Source organism: Canis lupus, chromosome 5 (genome assembly GCF_011100685.1).
Source record: "Canis lupus familiaris isolate Mischka breed German Shepherd chromosome 5, alternate assembly UU_Cfam_GSD_1.0, whole genome shotgun sequence".
In the NCBI taxonomy this organism is placed as follows: domain Eukaryota; kingdom Metazoa; phylum Chordata; class Mammalia; order Carnivora; family Canidae; genus Canis; species Canis lupus.
In genome coordinates this window covers 74,921,880-74,944,181 of record NC_049226.1, presented here as the reverse complement: position 1 = coordinate 74,944,181, position 22,302 = coordinate 74,921,880, and the positions used below count along the sequence as shown (strand labels likewise).

Genomic DNA, 22,302 nt, shown 5'->3' with positions numbered 1-22,302 from the left:
TGACCTGAGCCAAGACCAAGAGTCTGACGCTTAACTTACTGGGTCACCCAAGCACCTCAATTTTTCCCTATTTCTAAAATTGTTCTAAAAATAAGTTTTATTAAAAAATGGATATATAATAAATATGATTGACTTGAGAACAAAAACTGAAGAACTCTGACATTGTATCCTTTGGATTGATTGACTCTGCGTTCCTTAACCAGAAGATAAACGGATCTGAGTGTCAGAGGATAACTTACATGTGAATATAATGCTAAAGTTTCTCTCCAAGTCTGAATTTGCCTAAAAGTTTATCCTAACAAAACTTGGAATTCTCTTATTAAGGGTAGAAATCAATTCCATTAATTTGTTTATCTTTTCCATTTTAGAAAGAATGATATTTGAATACAAGATATAGGCCAGGTACTACTGGCTAAGAAAGAAATGCAATAGTGCTTGCTCCCTCATCCCCTTGGGACAGGGGAGAGGACAAAAGTTCCCAGTAGTCAGGTAAGTAGCAGATACAAGAGAATGTTCCATTGCCCATGGGGGGCCTACAAGCAAAAATCAGATCTTGCAATTAAGAAAATGCTGTAAAGTAAAACTGCATTTCTAGTTGAAGACCACAATTCCCAGCGAGAATAATTATGATACCATTATTCTTATTAAATGTTCCAATTACTGTGTCTGGGAGACTTTACACTGGACATTAAATAGGAACAAGATGGTTATTTCCATGAAGCCAGGTTGGTTAAAGCCCAGCCATTCTGATGAGGCAGGATTACATTTACGTCAATATGTTTAAGTACTCTGAAAATGGCAAGAAACATAGTGTCTTTCAAAGTGTTCCATATTTTAACTGTCCACAGATTTGAAATGGGGCTCAGTGCCATTTTGTTACTGTAGCCTGTAATTGAGATGGCAGGGCCACTGCCTGGTGGAGGAGATAGAGCTGCACAGGGACTCACCTTCCCCAGCCAGATCTTCCTACACTGATGCTATCTGGGGTTTGAAGAAGCTCTGAGACATGCTCCAAAGCATGGGTGACCCCAATTCCTTAGGTCAGTGACAGGTGATAAGCCAGACTTTCAATGCCTGGAGCAGAGGAGAAAATACTGGAACTGGCACATCTCAGCATGAGTATGTCTAGCTGTCAGAGTGCAATCCTAGGAGGATGGCAGGACAAGCTTCACCAGTCCTCAGGCCCAGGGGCCACTAAGAATGTTCTCTAACTGCTGCCTTCCTGACACCCCCCATGGAAAGGAGGCAGAGCAGCAGGAGAAGGCACGAGGTGCCCTGATACAAGGAAAGGGCAGTGGTGACCTCATGCCAAGAGGCCAGTTCCATCGCTCATCGCACAATCCAGCCCCTGCAAGGATGGTAGAGCCATCCCTATGGGAAGGCTGCTGGAAGGGCCTGGCAGGGACTGTGAGCATGGGAGGTGTGTGTGGGTGAATAGGGTGATCTGCAAAGCCCTGTGAATTACCAGGCACTGTGAGGGGGCCATGACAACAAAGCTGACCCAGCAGCTCTCTCCCTGGACCCCACATCCTCTCCCTGTACCCCCATCTCTGCCTCTCTTTCACAGTAGACTCTGCTGACATATCAGTGTCTTCACCAGATGATGGAGTGAGTCACTGCTTCTTGGCCGCCATTCCTCAGAATAGGCTTCTATCCAAATCCCTTCTGTTCTATATTCTGGGCTGCCAGCAACCACAGAGACTCTCGTCTCAATTTTGATGGCCCCGTTTTATCATGTAAACCACTCTTCTGTTAACCACTTCCTCTGTAATCTAAATGCCAGCTGGTGCGTTCCTGCCAGAAAAACTGGCTTAACACATAAAACCCAATCTTTATGTATATCCAAAATGCTTCCCAAGATGTGTGCTACTTCCTGAGTGGCAATGACTGTCTTGGTCACCTCTGGCTCACCAGTCATGCCTGATACGTTTAGAGGATTTCACTGTCCTGGGTACACTAGCTTCCACTCCGCATGGCACCAACTTGGAAAAATTTCTCTATTTCCCCACAATCACTACAATACAACTAGACCTCACATCAATTATGTATGTAATAGTCTTACTTGAAGAATTAGGATTTGGGGGAAGCAGAATGGGCCACATAAGGTAAAAACCAACACAACTTCAAATTGAACACTGGGCACCCACATTCTCAAAATATTCTGTAGTGACTAGAACCAGGGATTGTCTCTGACTCTCCCAACCCCGTCCAATTCTTAGACTTTAGCCATTTGAGTGGCTCCTCTCAATTCATTTCTCTCTCTTCTCCTTACTTCCCTCTTAATTTTAAGTTATCTGCAGTTGCTTAAGGGCTGCCATGCTGTGTTCTGCAAACACTGCAGCCAAGTTGTGCTACAGACTGGTAGATATGGTATGGAAACGCCTAGAGTGCTCTGAAAGAAAGCAGGCCCTTTGCCTTTGAGAAGAATGGTGGTCGTCAACAATCTCTGCATCCTTTCCACTCCAAATACAGCCTTCAGGAGAAACAGCTCTTAGGGACCAAGATACAAAGAAACATTTGAAAGGTCTGGCAGTAATAACTGTCTTCCCCAGTTGTCTGGGGAAAGCTATTTACCTTCCTGCCTTTCCCAGACAACTATGTCCTTTTAGCCTTACTACCCACTTGAATGTGTCTTTGATTAAGAGATACAAAGAGAATGTCAAGGTTTGCCAAACATCCTCTAACTCTCTAAAATGTAATTGGGAAAGTGGTATATAGTGATAAAAACTTCCAAAGGGGGGGAAAAAAGGAGTAGTATAAAGTTGTTATGCAGTTAAATCATCGTATCATTTTTTACTCTTATTTCAAAAGACTTAGGAAAAATGGGTAGATAAAAGAATAAGCCACCTAGTCACTAAAATTGGTTGCTGGAACAACATAAAAATCAAATTAGCAATTATTCCATGTAAATTAAAATATAAAAAGAAAATATACTGCTTCTGAAAATCACTATTTTGTGACTTTTAAGGTATATTAATAACATAAAATAATATGTCTCTACTTCGCTTTTTTAGTGAAGTAGACCATGTAGAAATATCAGAAAACATTTCAACAAGGCATATGAATGTAGTGGAAGAAATCACCAATTTGCCTCTTTAAAAATGTATTTGGCATATTTTGTTAATGCAAAGAAATAAATATCTGCTAAAATATGAATTTAATCAAAACGGATGAGGTTTTTTTTTTTCTTGTTTTGTTTTTAACCTAATATTGGCAAACTGTGCAAAAAGGTTGTCTTCAGAAAACCAAAGAGCTGGCTCCTGATTTTTTCTCACTTCTTGTCAGAAGCATCTACAATTGTAACATCAGTTATGTTGACAGTTTTAGGCCAAAATTCATTGGAATGACTCTAATTTGAAACTAAATGATTTTTTTATGGCACAGAAAGGCCTTTTACTTCCCTGTTTCTGATTCTAGTTCACTGTTCACATTTTACATAATAGACCTACCGTCTTTATTGGAAGAAACAGAAAAATCCCTAAGGAAAGTGTTTACCACATAATTGCTGAGCAAAAAAGCAGCTGACTTAGAAGGGGCAGTCTCGAATGTGCTGGGAAGATATTTGCTTCTTTTCTTACTGTAACTTTGGCATTGTATAAAAATGCTATTTTTATGACTGTGAACAAGCCTTTCAGTAACTCATTCAGGCAGTTTTAAGGGCTGTTTTGTACGGAGCAACATTTTTTTTTTTCATTTACTAAGTAGATTTCTATAGCTCTATATTTTGACTAATGTCTTATTTCTACATTCTTACTCATACTTTAGTTTTCTATCAATTGCCTGTTTACAGTCAAGTTAAAAATGAAGTTGAAGAGAAGGAGAAACTAATTTTAAATATATTCATAAAAATGGCAAGGTCAATAGGTAAATGTTATTTAAAAATATGTAATGCAGAGTACTGCTCCTTTTTATCTTTATGTCTAAAAATATATGATCCATGTAGTTGCTGCTGATTGAGAGTTTTGAAAAACAGTTGGAGAGGCCAAGAGGTGGGACTGGTTGATAAATCACCTGATTTATCAAGGGACTACAATTTTCTACCAAAGGATAGCAGAGCTAAATATTTATGTTTGTTAAAAGTTCCCCACATAGCTCCTGGCATAGCTTCATTCAACAGCGATAATAGCTACTAACAAGTATTTGGTGAATGAATAACATAATTCATTCACAAGGATATTTTATTTTTATTTCTTTAGCAAAATCCCAACATTCTCCCTCTCTTAAACCATTCTTCCCAACTCTGTGGCCTTACAAGTATGAAAGCAGTGCCACTAACTGGAATCTTAGAAAAGGTACGTATAAGAGAATGACGTGGTTACCACTACAGGCATGGGATGGGTAAAATGCCCACTGGCAAAGCTTGCAATACATTCAAGCAGGAGCTGGTAATTGGGAGTGTAAAATGGGTAAAATACGAAAATAAAAAAGACATACAATTCTAATGTAACAGATTGTACAAGTAATGATCTAGATGCGAATACCCAAATACTACAGCTTTTAACACAGTTCTGCTGATCCATTTCCCCAGTCTGAGCTCTTCACCTATGCACACAGGACCAGAGAGGAGGACATAAGGACCCTTTGACAACATTAACTCTTCCCCTCAATGACCCACTTCTCTGGGATGACTCAATGACCTAATTCCACTGTAGCAGTGATGAGTGCAGGATGTTCACTGGACACAAGCTGCATATCCAGACTGGCAAGATTTCACACAAATTTTCTTCTCTAGTGTGAAAATCCCCATAGACTATCAAGAGAACTTCCCTTTTTAAAGTAAATAGTATCATAGTGTCTCAGATCTTCAAATGTCATTTGAAGTGACATTTAAATTATGAATGAATAGATGATTAAAAAAAAAAAGCAGTACCCTATAGATTAGAGGCAAGAAGTCTAGGTGCAGGGAACAGCGAAGCCTGGAGGCATGGAAGCACTTGGCATGTTCAAAGAACTGAAAGGGGACAGTGCAGATCCAGGGTGCTGAGCACACAAGGGAAACCGTTCATGTTGGACAGATAAGCATGCTGCTAGTCATGCAGATCTGGAAGCTCGTGATTTATAACCAAGATAAAAATAGATGCTTCATCTGTGCTTTTTAAAAAGATTTGAGAGAGAGAGAGCAAGCACATGCATGAGCTAGGGGAGGGGTAGAGGGACAGGAAGAAGCAGACTCCCTCTCCTATCCCCCCATCCCCGCTAAGGAGGGAGCCCGAGGACATACAAGGGGCTCGATCCCAGGACCCTGGATCATGACCTGAGCTGAAGGCAGACACTTAACTGACGGAGCCACCCAGGCACCCCTCATCTGTGTTTTTTTTTTAAGATACAATTCTAAAGACCATTTATTTTTTTAACAAAGTGAGGTGAGGTGACTAATAAAAGTTGTAAAAACCCTGGAGTCATGAAAGGAAGTAGTAATTCCTTGTTTTTAAAATGACCAACTCAAGCTAAGGTGTGATACACATTTTCAATGTGGGATGTTGATGCTAGACTTAATTAGGAAGCATACTTTGACTCTGTACTAGTCATTCCCAACAGGTGTTCAGTAGAATGCTGATTTTAAAAGTTAATTGGAAATTTTGAAAAGAATTCCAAAGCCAAATTTTGCTCAGTATGTGCTGAGTATAAAGAAAAAAAATTCTTAGATCTATAAACATGGAAGCATTGTTATACATGAATAATTATATAATTTATTTGGCTACTACCCTCTTTTTTTTTTCTGACCTACCTAACAGCATTGGAGCTTCATGGGACATAATTTGGTCATTGCTGCTACTGGAGACTTGACAACAATAAATCTGTCTTGGTTCTTGTTTGCCTGTTATAAAATACTGTTTCTTTTTATATATTTTCCATTAAAATAATTATAAAGACTTAATCTTTAAGAACATAAAATGGGCTATTTATTCCCTTAGGCATAGGAGATTAATTTGATGACTTTATTTTGGATTTTATTTCCAGTTGAGGTTTTATACCTGGATGTTGAAAGCCCATGATCTAGTCAAGAACAAATGAGGGAAGTCTAATGTCAGGGAAATCTTCTCCAACAACTTTTTGAAGTGCTCCTGTGTGACTTGAGGTCTTCATTTTGAACAGACTAAACTGGTATTTACTTAAACTATATATCAAATGTCCTATAAATTTGGCCTTATTTCATGGAACCAATTATTACCTTAAATAATCCCTATAACCTCTGAAGGAAAAGTACCCCATCCAAATGCTCTAGTAATTCTGAAACATCTAGATGCATTGTTAACTATTTTGAAATTGTGTAACATGCAAAAGTTGCAAAGGTGGTTACTGAGAGTTCCTGAGTACCCATCACACAGCTTCACCCGTGATAATATATAGATATAACATATTGTCAAACCCAGAAATTTGATGGTGCTATACTACTACTACTCAGGTACAGACTTTATTTGGATTCTAATAGCTTTTATATGCAGTGTGTGTGTGTGTGTGTGTGTGTGTGTGTGTGTGTGTGTGTTGGAAGGGTGGTGGGAAGCAGATATCTTTTAAGGAAGGATTTTTATCCAGGGAGTTTTCAAAAAAGATAGCTGCTATAAGCAAGCTAATTAGACATCCACTGCTAACAATCTTGACCTCAATTAGGTGAAGGATTCCTAATTAAATCGTTACAGGCTTTTGTGTTAAATGGTAATTGAATGCTTAAAAGTTCTTCACAATTATATCATATTAACAAGAATGTATTTGCATTTTTAATGCTTTATTGATTTCCAATTCATGACAGGGCTGTTAGTTTTATCTTACCATGCCATTGAAACCTTTACAAATTGTTCTTTAGGGTTGACAAGCTTAAGGAACAGGTTAAAAAAACAACAAAGTTTGTGACCTACTCAGGGGTTTGCAGACTGCTGGGTTTAGTGACTCCTTCCCACAATTACCACCGTCTATTTAAATATAAATCTGTGGGTAGGAAGGCAGAGAACACGATGAAACCAAAGGTATGTGACTTAGGCCACTCCCCTTTTCTTACAATTTTTATATCATGGAGCATGATTTCTTTTACTCAGGCCTGCTTTTCTTTTACTCAGAGGCTACAATGAGTTGATTTGACTAATTGAGTCGTACATATTAAAACCACATGTCTTGTATTTATTTATTTAACATAAATCTGTGGTCAATAATGATTATCTATGTTCACAGGGACATAGATTATTAATTCCTTTAAAATATTTACCCAAATCTGTTAACAATATTGTATTTGTCTTTATTTATTGACTCATCTTTTGTACTGGTTTTGACCAGTCCATTAAGAAAAAAAAATAATAATTTGTACAAGGTGGTTCTAGATTTTAAAAAAATCATTGCCAAAAAAATATATAAATAAATAAAAAATAAAAAAAAATAAAATAAATCATTGCCTACTCACTTTAGAGTCAACCATGGGCCTGAGTCGATCCTTTGAACGTGAGTTTAATTGGTCATTTATAATGATGGGATTATTTTGAGAAGGCCTACATGCATTTATAGATTTAAATAAATTGTAAAAAAGTCTGTCTTAAGTTCACACTATTTTCTCTAGTAGTAATTGGTGGTATAGTCTCACTTTTTAATGTCAAAAGCAATTTCAGAACAAAATATTTTGCCAAAATGTATCTCTTCCCCCAAATAATCTGCCATGCCCCACCATCTACTATCTTCCTTCATGCTGTGTTACACACTACTTCTAGATTTCAGGGTCCTTCCAACTTGGTTTTAGGAAGGGTATTTTCATAGATTGTGCATTTCAGAGATGCCCTGTGCATTACTACTTATAGTGTACATTCCTCACCCATATATTAGATTTTTTATCTATTGTAATGGAACATGAAGCTCAGTAATGGAACTCAGATACCCACACACTAGAATACTTAATAATTATAAACAAAACATTTTTCTTAATCTTTTCCATTAATATCTCCTGGGAGTCTGTTATATGATGGAGGTTACATTAAAACAATCAGAGATTTTTAAAAAGGAGTATCTTTGTAAATATGTGATAGAGAAAACATCTGTTTGAAATCAGCAATGTGTCAGGTGAACACACACCTTAATCACCAAGCACAAATGTAATGCTGTACATAGAAAGGATGAACTAGTTAAATTAAAAGTTTGCTCTAGGGTGTGTTTCAAGTTCCTGATACTACTGAGAGAAATATAATTTTTTTCAAAATTTTCAGATATGATTAAAAGTGAACAATGATCAGATATACTTGGAAGTGAACAATAACAAATTAGCAAACATAACTCCACCAGAAGCATATTGTGGCAAAAGGGTCCAGAGAATGCAGTTAATGCATGGGTTCATCTTACCTCTTGTCTCTCACAGCACAATGGAGCAGAATGTTTAAATTTTCACATACTTCATTTCTCTCTTTAATAGTATTAGCTGCACTAATACCCTTAATACAAATTTAAGCCCTTGAAAAACACTTTAAAATATTTAATGCTGGTAATAAAGTATTAATCTATAAAAATCAATATTCCTATTGATATGTTCATGTTATTCTGGTCTGCTCTTTGTGATCACTTATGTAGTAAAATTTCTTCATTCGTAAGATAAATCCTTATGCCTTCATCTATATTAGGAATGGCTCATTTTAATAATCTTATATTCCTGCTCATGGAATCCTAGAATGGGGAGATTAAAATACTTTAGACATAATATAGCTGAACTCACCATAATGCCATCATGATACAGGTGTTATTTTTCCAAACTTTACTGTAACATGGGCTTACATATGTTTTTCAAATATTTTGCACTTCACCATTTTTGCCAAATATGTGAATGAGCAGTTACTACTATAAGTTCATATCATAATTTTCAATTCAGCGATTTTATCCTAGGTCAGTCCAAATTGCGGCATCATCAAAGTGTGCCAGGCTCTGTTTATGACCCTCCACTGATCTGCTTAGCTCACTTAACCTTGTCTTTTTGCCTTGTTTTGTATATAGAAGTTCCCCCAAGAACCACCTGTTACCATTCTTGTGGCCTACATATCATCACATACTAAACTACAGGTTGTGTAGTATTCCTCAGGCATAAAGCCTGGACACTGCTATTGCCAATATTCTGTTTTTCAACTCATGTTTTCCAACTCTCTAAATCTCTAGACTATACTTGCATAATTTCTCCAGACTTTTTAGCACTAGCACTATTTCTGTTTTTATCAATTATTTTCAACTCATCCATTTAATTTTTAATTTCAATGATAGCTTACAATATATTTTTTCAAATTCCACTACTGGATATTTACTCAATGAAAACAAAAACACTCAGGGGCACCTGGGTCGCTCAGTGGTTGAGCATCTGCCGTGGGCTCAGGCCGTGATCCCAGGGTCCTGGAATAGAGCTCCCTGCATATGTCTTCTTCCACTGCATATGTCTTCTTCCACTGCATATGTCTCGGTCTCTCTCCCTGTGTCTCTCATGAATAAATAAGTAAAAAATCTTTTAAATCCCCACTAATTCAAAAAGATATGTGCCTTCTTATATTCAATGCAGCATTATTTACAATAGCTATCCAAGTGTCCATACATAGCTGAATGGATAAAGGAGATGTCACACACACACACACACACACACACACACACCCTCAAATATTATGCAGCCATAACAAAGAATGAGATCTTGCCGTTTGTGACAATGTTCATAGAACTAGAGGCTATTACACTACATAAAATAAGTCAGAGAAAGACAAATACCATATGGTTTCAGGTATATATGGAATCCAGAAAACAAATCAAATGAATAAACAAACAAAAAAAAAGACAATATCATACCTATAAATACAGAAAACAAACTGGTGCGTGCCAGAAAGTAAGGGGTAGAAGGGACGGGCACAATGGGTAGAGAGGAGTGGGAAATAGAGACTTCCAGTTATGGAATGAATGAATCATGGAAATAGAAGGTACAGGAGAGGGAATACAGTCAATACAGTATTGTAATAATGACATATGGTGACAGATGGTAGCTACTTGTGGTGAGTGTAGCATAATACAGAGTGGTTGCATCACGATACTGTACACCAGAAACTCTTGTAACATTGTCAACTATACTAAAAAAAATTTTTTTAGAACTTTAAAAAATTTAGAAATTTCATTTCTAAGTTCATCTTTTCTTTTTAAATAAATTTATTTTTTATTGGTGTTCAATTTGCCAACGTATAGAATAATACCCAGTGCTTACCCTCTCAAGTGCCCCCCTCAGTGCCCGTCACCCAGTCACCCCCAACCCCCGCCCACCTCCCTTCCACCACCCCTAGTTCGTTTCCCAGAGTTGAGTCTCTCATGTTCTGTCTCCCTTTCTGATATTTCCCACTCATTTTTTCTCCTTTCCCCTTTATTCTCTTTCACTATTTTTTATATTCCCCAAATGATTGAGACCATATAATGTTTGTCCTTCTCCGATTGACTTATTTCACTCAGCTTAATACCCTTCAGTTCCATCCACGTTGAAGCAAATGGTGGGTATTTGTCGTTTCTAATGGCTGAGTAATATTCCATTGTATACATAGACCACATCTTCTTTATCCATTCATCTTTCGATGGACACCGAGGCTCCTTCCACAGTTTGGCTATTGTGGACATTGCTGCTAGAAACATCGGGGTGCAGGTGTCCTGGTGTTTCACTGGATCTGTATCTTTGGGGTAAATCCCCAGCAGTGCAATTGCTGGGTCCTAGAGTAGCTCTATTTTAGACTCTTTGAGGACCCTCCACACAGTTTTCCAGAGTGGCTGCACCAGTTCACATTCCCACCAACAGTGCAAGAGGGTTCCCCTTTCTCCACGTCCTCTCCAATATTTGTGGTTTCCTGCCTTGTTAATTTTCCCCATTCTCACTGGTGTGAGGTGGTATCTCATTGTGGTTTTGATTTGTATTTCTCTGATGGCAAGTGATGGGGAGCATTTCCTCATGTGCTTGTTGGCCATGTCTATGTCTTCTTTGGTGAAATTCCTGTTTGTTCATGTCTTTTCCCCATTTCATGATTGGATTGTTTGTTTCTTTGCTGTTGAATTTAATAAGTTCTTTACAGATCTTGGAAACTAGCCCTTTATCTGATACGTCATTTGCAAATATCTTCTCCCATTCTGTAGGTTGCCTTTTAGTTTTGTTGACTATTTCTTTTGCTGTGCAGAAGCTTTTTATCTTGATGAAGTCCCAATAGTTCATTTTTGCTTCTGTTTCTCTTGCCTTCATAGATGTATCTTGCAAGAAGTTGCTGTGGCCAAGTTCAAAAAGGGTGTTGCCTGTGTTCTCCTCTAGGATTTTGATGGAATCTTGTCTCACATTTAGATCTTTCATCCATTTTGAGTTAATCTTTGTGTCTGGTGCAAGAGAGTGGTCTAGTTTCATTCTTCTGCATGTGGCTGTCCAATTTTCTCAGCACCATTTATTGAAGAGATGTCTTTATTCTAGTGGATAGTCTTTCCTGCTTTGTCGAATATTAGCTGACCATAAGGTTGAGGGTCCACTTCTAGATTCTCTATTCTGTTCCATTGATCTATGTGTCTGTTTTTGTGCCAGTACCACACTGTCTTGATGACCAGAGCTTTGTAGTACAACCTGGAATCTGGCATTGTGATGCCCCCAGCTATGGTTTTCTTTTTTAAAATTCCCCTGGCTATTCGGGGTCTTTTCTGATTCCACACAAATCTTAAAATAATTTCTTCCAGCTCTCTGAAGAAAATCCATGGCATTTTTTTTTAAGATTTATTTATTTATTTATTTATTTATTTATTTATTTATGATAGACATAGAGAGAGAGAGATACAGGCAGAGACACAGGAGGAGGGAGAAGCAGGCTCCATGCCGGGAGCCCGACACGGGACTCGATCCCGGGACTCCAGGATCGTGCCCTGGGCCAAAGGCAGGCGCCAAACTGCTGAGCCACCCAGGGATCCCCAATCCATGGTATTTTGATAAGGATTACATTAAATTTTGTGTAAATTGCCCTGGGTAGCATTGACATTTCTTCCAATCCGTGAGCATGTAATATTTTTCCATCTCTTTGTGTTTTCCTCAATTGCTTTCAGACGTGTTCTGTAGTTTTTAAGGTATAGATCCTTTACCTCTTTGGTTAGGTTTATTCCCAGGTATTTTATGCTTTTGGGTACAATTGTAAATGGGATTGACTCCTTAAGAACTCAAATACAAAAGGTAACCTTACACCTAAAGGAGCTAGAGAAAAAACAGCAAATAGATCCAACACCCAGCAGAAGAAGAGAGTTAATAAAGATTCTAACAGAACTCAATGAAATAGAGACCAGAAAAACTGTGGAACAGATCAACAAAACCAGGAGTTGTTTCTTTGAAAGAATTAATAAGATAGATAAACCATTAGCCAGCCTTATTAAAAAAAAAAAGAGAAGACTCAAATTAATAAAATCATGAATGAGAAAGGAGAGATCACTACCAACACCAAGGAAATACAAATGATTTTAAAAACATATTATGAGCAGTTATATGCCAATAAATTAGGCAATCTAGAAGAAATGGATGCATTTCTGGAAAACCACAAACTACCAAAACTGGAACTGGAAGAAATAGAAAACCTCAACAGGCCATTAACCAGGGAGGAAACTGAAGCAGTCATCAAAAACCTCCCGAGACACAAAAGTCCAGGGCCAGATGGCTTCCCTGGGGAATTCTATCAAACGTTTAAAGAAGAAACCATATCTATTCTACTAAAGCTATTCGGAAAGATAGAAAGAGATGGAGTACTTCCAAACTCATTCTATGAGGCCAGCATCACCTTAATTCCAAAACCAGACAAAGACCCAACAAGAGGAATTATAGACCATTATCTCTGATGAACATGGATGCAAAAATTCTCAACAAGATACTAGCCAATAGGATACAACGATACATTAAGAAGATTATTCACCATGACCAAGTAGTATTTATCCCCGGTATGCAAGGCTGGTTCAACACTCGTAAAACAATCAATGTGATTCATCATATCAGCAAGAGGAAAAACAAGAACCATATGATCCTCTCAATAGATGCAGAGAAAGCATTTGACAAAATACAGCATCCATTCCTGATCAAAACTCTTCAGAGTGTAGGGATAGAGGGAACATTCCTCAACATCTTAAAAGCCATCTACGAAAAGCCCACAGCAAATATCATTCTCAATGGGGAAGCACTGGGAGCCTTTCCCCTAAGATCAGGAACAAGACAGGGATGTCCACTCACCACTGCTATTCAACATAGTACTGGAAGTCCTGGCCTCAGCAATCAGACAACAAAAAGTAATAAAAGGCATTCAAATTGGCAAAGAAGAAGTCAAAGTCTCCCTCTTTGCAGATGACATGATTCTGTACACAGAAAACCCAAAGGACTCCACCCCAAGATTGCTAGACCTCATACAGCAATTTGGCAGTGTGGCAGGATAAAAAAATCAATGCCCAGAAGTCAGTGGCATTTCTATACACTAACAATGAGATTGAAGTTCATCTTTTTGAATGTTCTTTATCTTTTAAACATCCTTTTAGTGGTTGCCCTAAAGTTCATAATATACATTTAAAACTAATTTAAGAACAGTCTCAAATAACACTATACTGTTTCATGGGTAGTGCAGATATCTTATAAAGGATTATTCCCCATTCCTCCTCCCATGCTCCATAAGATTGCTGGCATTCATGTCACTTGTCCATACTGATCTATTAGACCAATTAAGAATATGACTAGAACTTGTTTTACATCATTCTTTTTCCAATTCTTTCCCTTTCTTTTTGCAGATATGCATTTCTCCTTTCTTTCAGCATTTCTTGTAGGGCATGTTTGATGGCATTGCATTCTCTGTTTTAGTTTGCCTAAGGAAGTTTTTTATCTCTCACTCTTGAAGGGTGATTTCACTGGATATAGAATTCTAGGTTGATGTGTTTTGTTTTTCTTTCAACAGTTAAAATATTTCACTCTACTCTCTTCTTGCTCTCATAGTTTCTGAAAAACAGTCTAGTGTAATTATTATCCTGTACCTTTAGAGATAAGCAGATACCTTTCTGCTCCAGCTTCTGTCAAGATTTTATCTTCGTCTTCGGTTTTGTACAGTTCCTTTCTTGTGTTTTGAACCACTCTTAGACATTTATATATACTTTGTTTCCAATAGTTCCACAATCTGTAATTCTTGTGTTCTGATTATATATATTCTTCCTGACAATTATTACTAATATGACTTTTTCTCTTTTATAATACTGAATTATGAGCTCATCCTTGGTGGATCTATTTGGGAAAAATCAACCTCTTGAGTTGATGAAGTGTTTTGTTTTTGTTTTTGTTTTTTTTTTTTGTAAATATGTTATTAACTTCTGCAAGGTAGCAGGCGCAATATTGACTGTAGATAAATTTAAATTTATTTCTCAGCCCGAGTTTTTCCCAATTACAACAATATTATGAATTCAAACCCCAAAGACATATGAGGGCATGCCTATGCTTATAAATATTTAAGTGATTTTTAAAAATTTACAGGCCAGACTGAAACAGGCCTCTGCTTGCTCATACATTAAGAGGGTTATAATTGGAAATATCTGTTAGTATATCTTCAAGTATTTCAAATTCAACCTGTCTACATGTAAACTCTTTATCTCTTCCCTCATAGATTATCAGTGTCACAATGGAATTATCATGATGATTTAGTAAGGTATAGCATGGTGTTACACTCAACAAAACATCATCTAGTTACAATAAGTCAACATAGCCACAGTTAGTGAATTAAACATTGTGTTTGTTACTTAAAACCAGAGGCTTTACATCATCTAGAGGAATTCGTATCAGGCCCTGTATTGGCCTTATAAGCTAATTCCAAAAAAAAAGACTTAAAAATTAATTACCACTATATAAATATTTCATAATTTCTTCAGAGCATAATGTCAATATTGTAATGTAAAATCCCTTGAGCATGACTTCTGGTTCATGAGTTTCTAATGCTGTAAGTTATTTGCTATGTTGAGCTCCTTTCACCCATAAAGAAAACTGGGTTTTCTTAAAACAATGACTAATTTTTGATTCTCCCTCCAAACCTACCCACCTCAAACCTACCTCCCTGCTTCCTAGCTCTCCTCTCTCAGGAAGTGGCAATGCTTCTAGAGTCGTTCAGACTAAAATCTTGGGGTCATCTTGATCCCTTCTCTTTTACCAATCCTATCTGCTTCTCCAGCATATCCTGAAAGCTCTCCCTTTAAAACATACCCAGACTCTGAACATCTCTCTTCTGCACATTTGTCGTAACCTGGTAACTAATCTATGTGCTTCTACCTTTTCCATAATAAAGTCTATACTCCACAGAACCAAAGTGAGGCTTTATTATTTATTCAGGACACAGCACTTTATTTACTGAGTCAGACCACATCACACCCTGCTCATAACTCTCCGATAACTTCTCATCTCACTCAGAATAAAATTCAAAGTTCTAGCACAAGATGCCTCAAGACCCAACAAGATGCAGCCAGGAATCAGAGTGTCTTGCATCTCAGTTAACTTAATTCTCTTCTCCAATGCCTCATCCTCAAAGACACGGTCTCTGACCAGAGGACATAAAACTACAGCACATCCCCCTGTCACTCTATCCCCTCTGTTGTAATATGCTTCCTTTTTATCCATAGAACTAATAACATAGTATTCCTACACACTTCCTGACATTTATTTATTATATATTAACAATCTGTCTCTCCAGACCTTGCTGTTACTTCCATAAGAGCCAGATCACTGGCCAGGAACAAAGTAGGCACTTTATCAATATTTGTTCATCCACTGAAAAATATTTGCTTCACTATATTTAGTGTTCAGAACAAAATGTTGAGCCAAATATCCATGTGTTCGATGCATTATTAAATGGATAGCAATGAAAAATGTATTTTGGTTTTATAAAGGATATGTAAACAGAACCTCTCATCTGCTCTAGGGAACTGTGAGTCACTTCTCTGAAGAACTGACATCTGTACAGATATGGGTATGTGAAAGGTGTTTGAGTGACAAGGGCATTTCAGGTGGAGGATCAGTTTGTGCAAAGGCCCTGTGGCAGGAGGGAGCAAGGCCTAGACATGTAACTGAGAGAAGCCCTGTGTGCCTGGTGAAAACAGAAAAGGGGGAGACTAAGACTGATATTATGGGCAAAGCACAAAAGTCTGCACAGATCTTGATAAAAAGTGTTCTTTATCTTTGAGCAAGTGAGCAGTCAGTGCTGTTTGAAGTAGGTGGATCAGATGATCTGGTTTCCATTATAAGAAGACAATTATGCCTCCAGGGCAGGAAATTCAGAGATGTTTGTGGTAATGTGCAATATGAACTAGGAGATGGATGACAGTCTATCCGTGTATGGTTTCCTAGAGATATTTGGAGGTTAAATTGGCATTGCCTGGTGACTAACTAGGCTCAGAGAAAATAGTTAAGTATTGAAAACACATCCTAGATGAATAGCTTGCTCAGATGGAAGGAGAGTGGCGCTAGTCCCTGATTTGGGGGGGAAAGGAAGGTGTGAATATGAATGTGGACTCACACGCTTTTCTCTGCTTCAGCACTGACATTTAGAGACTACATTATTGTTCCTGCACAAACTCTGCCCTCCCAATTCTGCAAATTACGTTGGTAAGAAAGCTGCTCATTTAAAAACTGTCCTCACATGTGTGACTGCCTCTTAACTGTGGCAGAGTCTCCAAGTATCCCAGCAAATAACTTGAATACGTCCCTTCTGACCTTCGTTTTCTCTTTGCTATGCTGCTGAGGAGTGATTTACTCACACTACTTTGCAGGATAAGGTGGGAGAATTTGAACCTAAAGAATATTTTAAAAAGTAATTCTTGTCTCCAAACAATTTAAAGTTTGAAATATGCAATAAATAATATCTCAATAATAAAGTAATATATCTTCTAGGAACAGTTTTCTATAAGAAGCAGGTATCATGGATTATCTTCATTGCCAATAACCAGAATCTTAAATCAGAGGCAAAATATTAGCCACTGAAATATTAGTGTCAGTAGAAAAATATAGAGATGCCTCATCATTTACTTTTGTCAGTGGCTACCTGAGTGTTTTCAAATAAATGACAGAAATAAACTCAACAGAACATTTTATTAAGTTAAAAATTGGTCACTGAGTGGGTTTGAAATAGTAATTCTGTTTTACTGAAAATATAGATCTTGAAGTCAACTAATTTAGGTTTGAGGTATGAAAGAATCATTACTTAGATGCCTTAACAAAATCAAAATATCTGAATAATTATGTACTTTTGCTTTTTATATAAATGGCTACTATTCTATAGAAACAACTGCAATTGTAAATATATCATTAAAACCTAAATGCAATATATTAATTTTACATTTTGGTTCAGAGTATAATATTGAAGGAAACAAAAAACAAGACTGGATCTAACTCATGAGGAGATAAGTAAAAAACAAAAACAAAAACAAAAAAACACAGCTACACATCTAGCTATTTTCCATTAGTGCAGAGTATTTTGTGACTTAGAAAGTCAGCCAGATATCCCACAGAAAGGAAAAATCACAAGCAGTTGTCTTTGAAGTAGGTCTGACTTAAACTACCTAGAGCTGAAAAGCGCATTGAAAAAGAATCTTTTTGTGATTTGAAGGCAGTCATTTCATTGTTGTTGAGAATGATCAGATGATCAGAATTGGAGTGAGAATGTGTAAGGAGAAATTATTTTAAAGTAGGTTGGTTATCCTTAAACAAATGAATACATGATAAACCTACATAAAACATGGAATTGCCATCTTTGTGTCTATATAACATTTATTTTGATATTCTGGAGACATTTGGCAAAATTATTAGAAAATCATGTAATAATCATTTTGTTATTGAACACAATTTGTATATAAGAAACTTACTAATTTACAAGACTGGGCTCTTATGGGCTCTTATAAAGCCTGCTGTGAACACTTGTGTTCATGTCTCTGTGTGACATGTTTTCATTCATTAGAATAAATATCTGGGACTTGAATTGCTGGGTTGCAGGCAAAATCTATGTTTAATTCTTGAAGAAATCTTCAAACTATTTTCTTAAATAATTTTTCATCCTATCCAGCAACACGGTGCAGTTCCAGCTGCAACAAATACTCACCATCCTTTGGTATTGTCAAGTGCAGTGGTATTTCACTGTGGCATTAAATTGCATATCCCTAATGACTAGTGAGGTTGAGCATCTTTTCATGTACTTAACAGCAAGTTACGTATTTTGTAACTCGTGTTCAAGTATTTTGCCAATTTATTTTATTTTATTTTATTTTATTTTTTTGCCAATTTATTTTAAATCATCTTTTTATTTTAGAAAAAGTTTTAGATTTAGAGAAAAATCTGTGAACACAGTATAGTGTTGTCATAAACCCTAAGCCCAGTTTCCCCTACTATTAATATTTTACATTAGCATGGTGCATTTATTAATTTCATTTAGATGATGATATTGGTACATTACTATTAGCTTAAGCCCATGCTTTATTCAGATTTTCTTACTTTTTCCTTTTTGTGCTTTTTCTGTTCCTGGATCCTATTCATGACAATGCATCACATTTAGTAATCTCATCTCTTCAGGCTACCCTTATTTGTGATAGTTCCTCAGTCTTTCTCTGTTTTTGGTAACTTTAACAGTGCAGAGTAGGGGTCAAGGATTTTGAAAAATGTACCTCTACTGGGATTGTTCTGATATGTTTCTTATCATTAGCCTAGGGTTATGGGTTTGGGGGAGGAAGAACACAGGGGTAAAGTGTCATTTTTATCACATCATATCAAGGGTACATAAATCAATGTGACCTATTACTGTTGTTGTTAACCTTCATCACCAGACCGAGGAAGTGTTTGTTGGGTTTCTCCACAATAAACCTGCTCTATTTTTTTTTTCCTTTTCCATACTGTGCTCATTAGAAGGAAGTCACTGGTACAGCCCATGTTTAAGGAGAGGGATTTATGCTTCAATTCTTCAGGGGCAGACTATCTATATAAAATATTTAGAATTTTTCTGCAGGGCAGATTTATCTCTCATCTTCCATTCATTTATTTACTTTATGAATATCATTTATGAATATCAGTATGGACTTATGGATGTTATACTTATTTTATACTTTGTGTTATAATCCAATACTACTTTATTTCTTTTATTGCTCAAATCATCCCATCTTTAGCCACTGGGAATTCCTTCAGTTGGATTTCGTGTTGCTTGGACATTCAGTGTAGGTTTTTGTTTGCTTGTTTGCACAATTTCGTTACTTTTTGGCACTACAAGATATACCAGGCTCACCTTGTCTATTTTCTGCTCTAGTTCTATAATTAGCATTTTCCCAAAGATCCCTGAATGCTTTGATTGGAAATGTGGATATCCAGCAGCAATAATTGTCCTTATAAAGTTTTCAGTGAACAGAGAAAAGTTTTTTAAATGATAATTTGCTAAAGCAGGATAATCCAAATAGTCTCTCTTTATCAAGTACTACTTCATATTTGAATATATAGACTTTGGAATCTCTGTGATGAGTCATGTTAAACATTACAAAAGATGACCCTATGTTCTAGATATTTTAATTATTTAAAAATCTGGTGGGTCACAAGAGAATTTTATAACAAGTATAAAATTTACGATGTAGCCTTTTCCAGCTATTGTCTCCAACCTTAACATACTCTAGGGCACAAGAAAAGCAGACTAAAGTATTTATTAAATGCCTGCCCTACCTGCAGGTTTTTTCCAGTTAACCTTCCTGTGTATGGTACAAAGAGACATTGCAGACTGGTTGGAGAGGCAAGCGTACCACAACGTAACAATAGCAAATTCCTGGATTAGACACCAGTACATTAAGAGTCTAATTTCAATTCTGCTCTACATTAGGTACTTAATATAGATATTGTAAAAATCACTCAGCAGCCTCGGGTCACTTTCAGTTAGGTAAAGAGATGAGATTAGAGAATTAGCAAGATTCTTTCAGGTGCTACCCTATTTTGCAAACAATGCAGCCACATAATTATGAGGTGAAGTACTGAAGTGTCATTGCTACAGGAGTTGCAAGAACAAAAAGAATGATGCTTGCTAAAACCACAGGGGAGGAAATGATGAAAGAGATGTGTGACCCAGGATTACAGGTGACTGCAAAATATTTAGTGCTTGGATTTATAACCAAAGTCAATGTTTATGACCTGGTAATCACCCTTATGTTTTATTTTGTGTGACAACAGCAATGCTAATCTGAGCCACTTTTAATCAAATTGATCAGTTGTTTTATTAAACAGCTTACTATTGGACAGAGGTTTAACAGAAATGCAGGGCATGTGTTTCATTTAAGAATAAAACACAGTGTTTATTTTAAGCCTAACTTATCTGCAGGAGTAAAACACCTGATATTTTAGTTGTCCCTTACCAATGAACTGTTCCAGTGCTAACAGTATCACTGCTGGCTGGACAATAAGATGGCTTTTTAAATGATGCCCAGATGTTGGAGAGTTCTGGTTAGGTATTCTACTTGAGTTATTTTTTCTGGCCCCAAGAATTGTGTGAATCCCCACTTGCAATCAGAGAGCAGCATATAGAAGGATCCACCAAGTGTGGCAAATAATGTTTGCTACCAACTGCTGCTCATCATTTTTTTTGACAGATTCAGCTCACGATTAGAGACTAAAGTAACATTCCCCATGGTGTTGAGATGTGAATTCATGAAAATAACTGCCATTGGTAAACATTTTAAATGTTGAAACAGCCATCCGCTTCCAGTCCCAGGGAAAAATGTACAGTATAATGAAATTAATAAAAGGAATAGATGTGTTTCTTTGATTCAGATCCTATTATTACTACAGCATAGGGAAATTCATGTGGTTGGACGAAGGTGAAAAAAATTCTATTTATTTACATTTTGTCTCTGATTCTCAAAAGTAAGATGCCCCAAATTTAAGATTTAGGAATTTGTTGTGGCTACACTAAGAACGTTTCAAAATCACTTGGATGGTAGTTAAAGTACAGATGCTAAAATTTTATCAGTGGGACTATCTTCTCTGTGAATGCTGCATTATTCTTTATAAAGAAGTTGGTTTTGTTTGTTTACCAATTATAACCTCACATGTGTTTTTATTCTTTCTTCTAGGTTGGTAATTGCTAATTGAAGACGACTTCTATCTGTTCATGTAGTAAGAAAACAAAAGCAAGCAATGAGAAGAAAGCAAGATGTGAATTAAATCCTAAATAACAAACTAAGCTCTGTTGAACTGGTGCAATCGACGAGTAGAAAGAGCTCTCTCTTTGCAGCAAATCAGAAAACCAAGACTCTTGCCCTTATCACCAATTCAATGTGAAACTTAGACAATTCATGTTATGTATCAGTTTCATTCCTATGTTTATTAAAAAAAAAAGAGTAAATAGGAAAGGATCATCTATAAGATTTCTTCCGGGCATCAATAACTGATATTTATGTTAGCAAGAACACTACCGCCAGAGCAGAACTTTCAGATAAAAGAAAGATTCCACACTAGCAAAGCAAATAAATAGAAAAAAGAAATCAAAGAAGTTTGCTAGACTTACACAAAAATATCCTGAAAAGAATCACATTTGTAAGGTGTATTATACCACAAATAATAGAATATTTGCATGTTAAAGTTTGGCCTTCATGAGACAGATGAGGAAACTGGCCTCTGAGGAGGGAAGGGACTGATTTGAGGTCAAGGATTGTAAAGAATCCAAGATTGGCAGTGAGGATCCCCGATGGCCAGTGCCCCAGCTACCCCTCGGCTCCCCAGGACCCTTCTGTCATTGCCACCTCATTCGTTTTTTTTTTTTTTTCCACTTCATTCTTAATGACATTCATTACATGTTCTTCCTCTTCCTTTCATCCACTCTTGGGGAGTAGATGTTCCTCCTTAATCATTCATTCAGCTCTATTTATGGAGCATATACTACGTGTCAGGTACCACTCTAAGCAAGGGATGCACTACTATAGATGATGGGGTATTTTTCTGTCATTAGAAGCATGCAAAACAAATATTGTATGAAAATATGTATCTGTAGATGACATTTTGGGCTTCTCTAGCACTTCCACAGTGAGAGTGAAATATCTTATCAGCTCAGATTATCTGCTTTATATCAGCAAACAAAAACTGAATGTGGACAATGCTACTATGATTTAAACATAATCCTTCAAATAGATACAAATTTGAAACAAAAATCATCAAGGCAAATCTTTGTTTCCTGAAAGATATTCAAAAAAAGTTATGGATCTTGAATAGATGTAGTGAGTGTGTACAGAATGAAATTCATCCACTTAAACATGAATCTATCATTCTCAGAAGCACTGACATGGTGTTAGGGAAATAAAAAATAA

General features: G+C 36.7%; 1 long non-coding RNA gene across 1 annotated transcript; it reads left to right on the top strand.

Annotated features, from left to right (window-relative positions):
• Positions 1-366: 366 nt before the first annotated feature.
• LOC111096127 lies at positions 367-21,697 on the top strand. The gene is made up of 4 exons (XR_005358941.1): positions 367-489; positions 4,197-4,292; positions 5,962-6,105; positions 21,073-21,697. It is a non-coding gene; the product is annotated as an uncharacterized LOC111096127 (long non-coding RNA).
• The last annotated feature ends 605 nt before the right edge of the window (positions 21,698-22,302 follow it).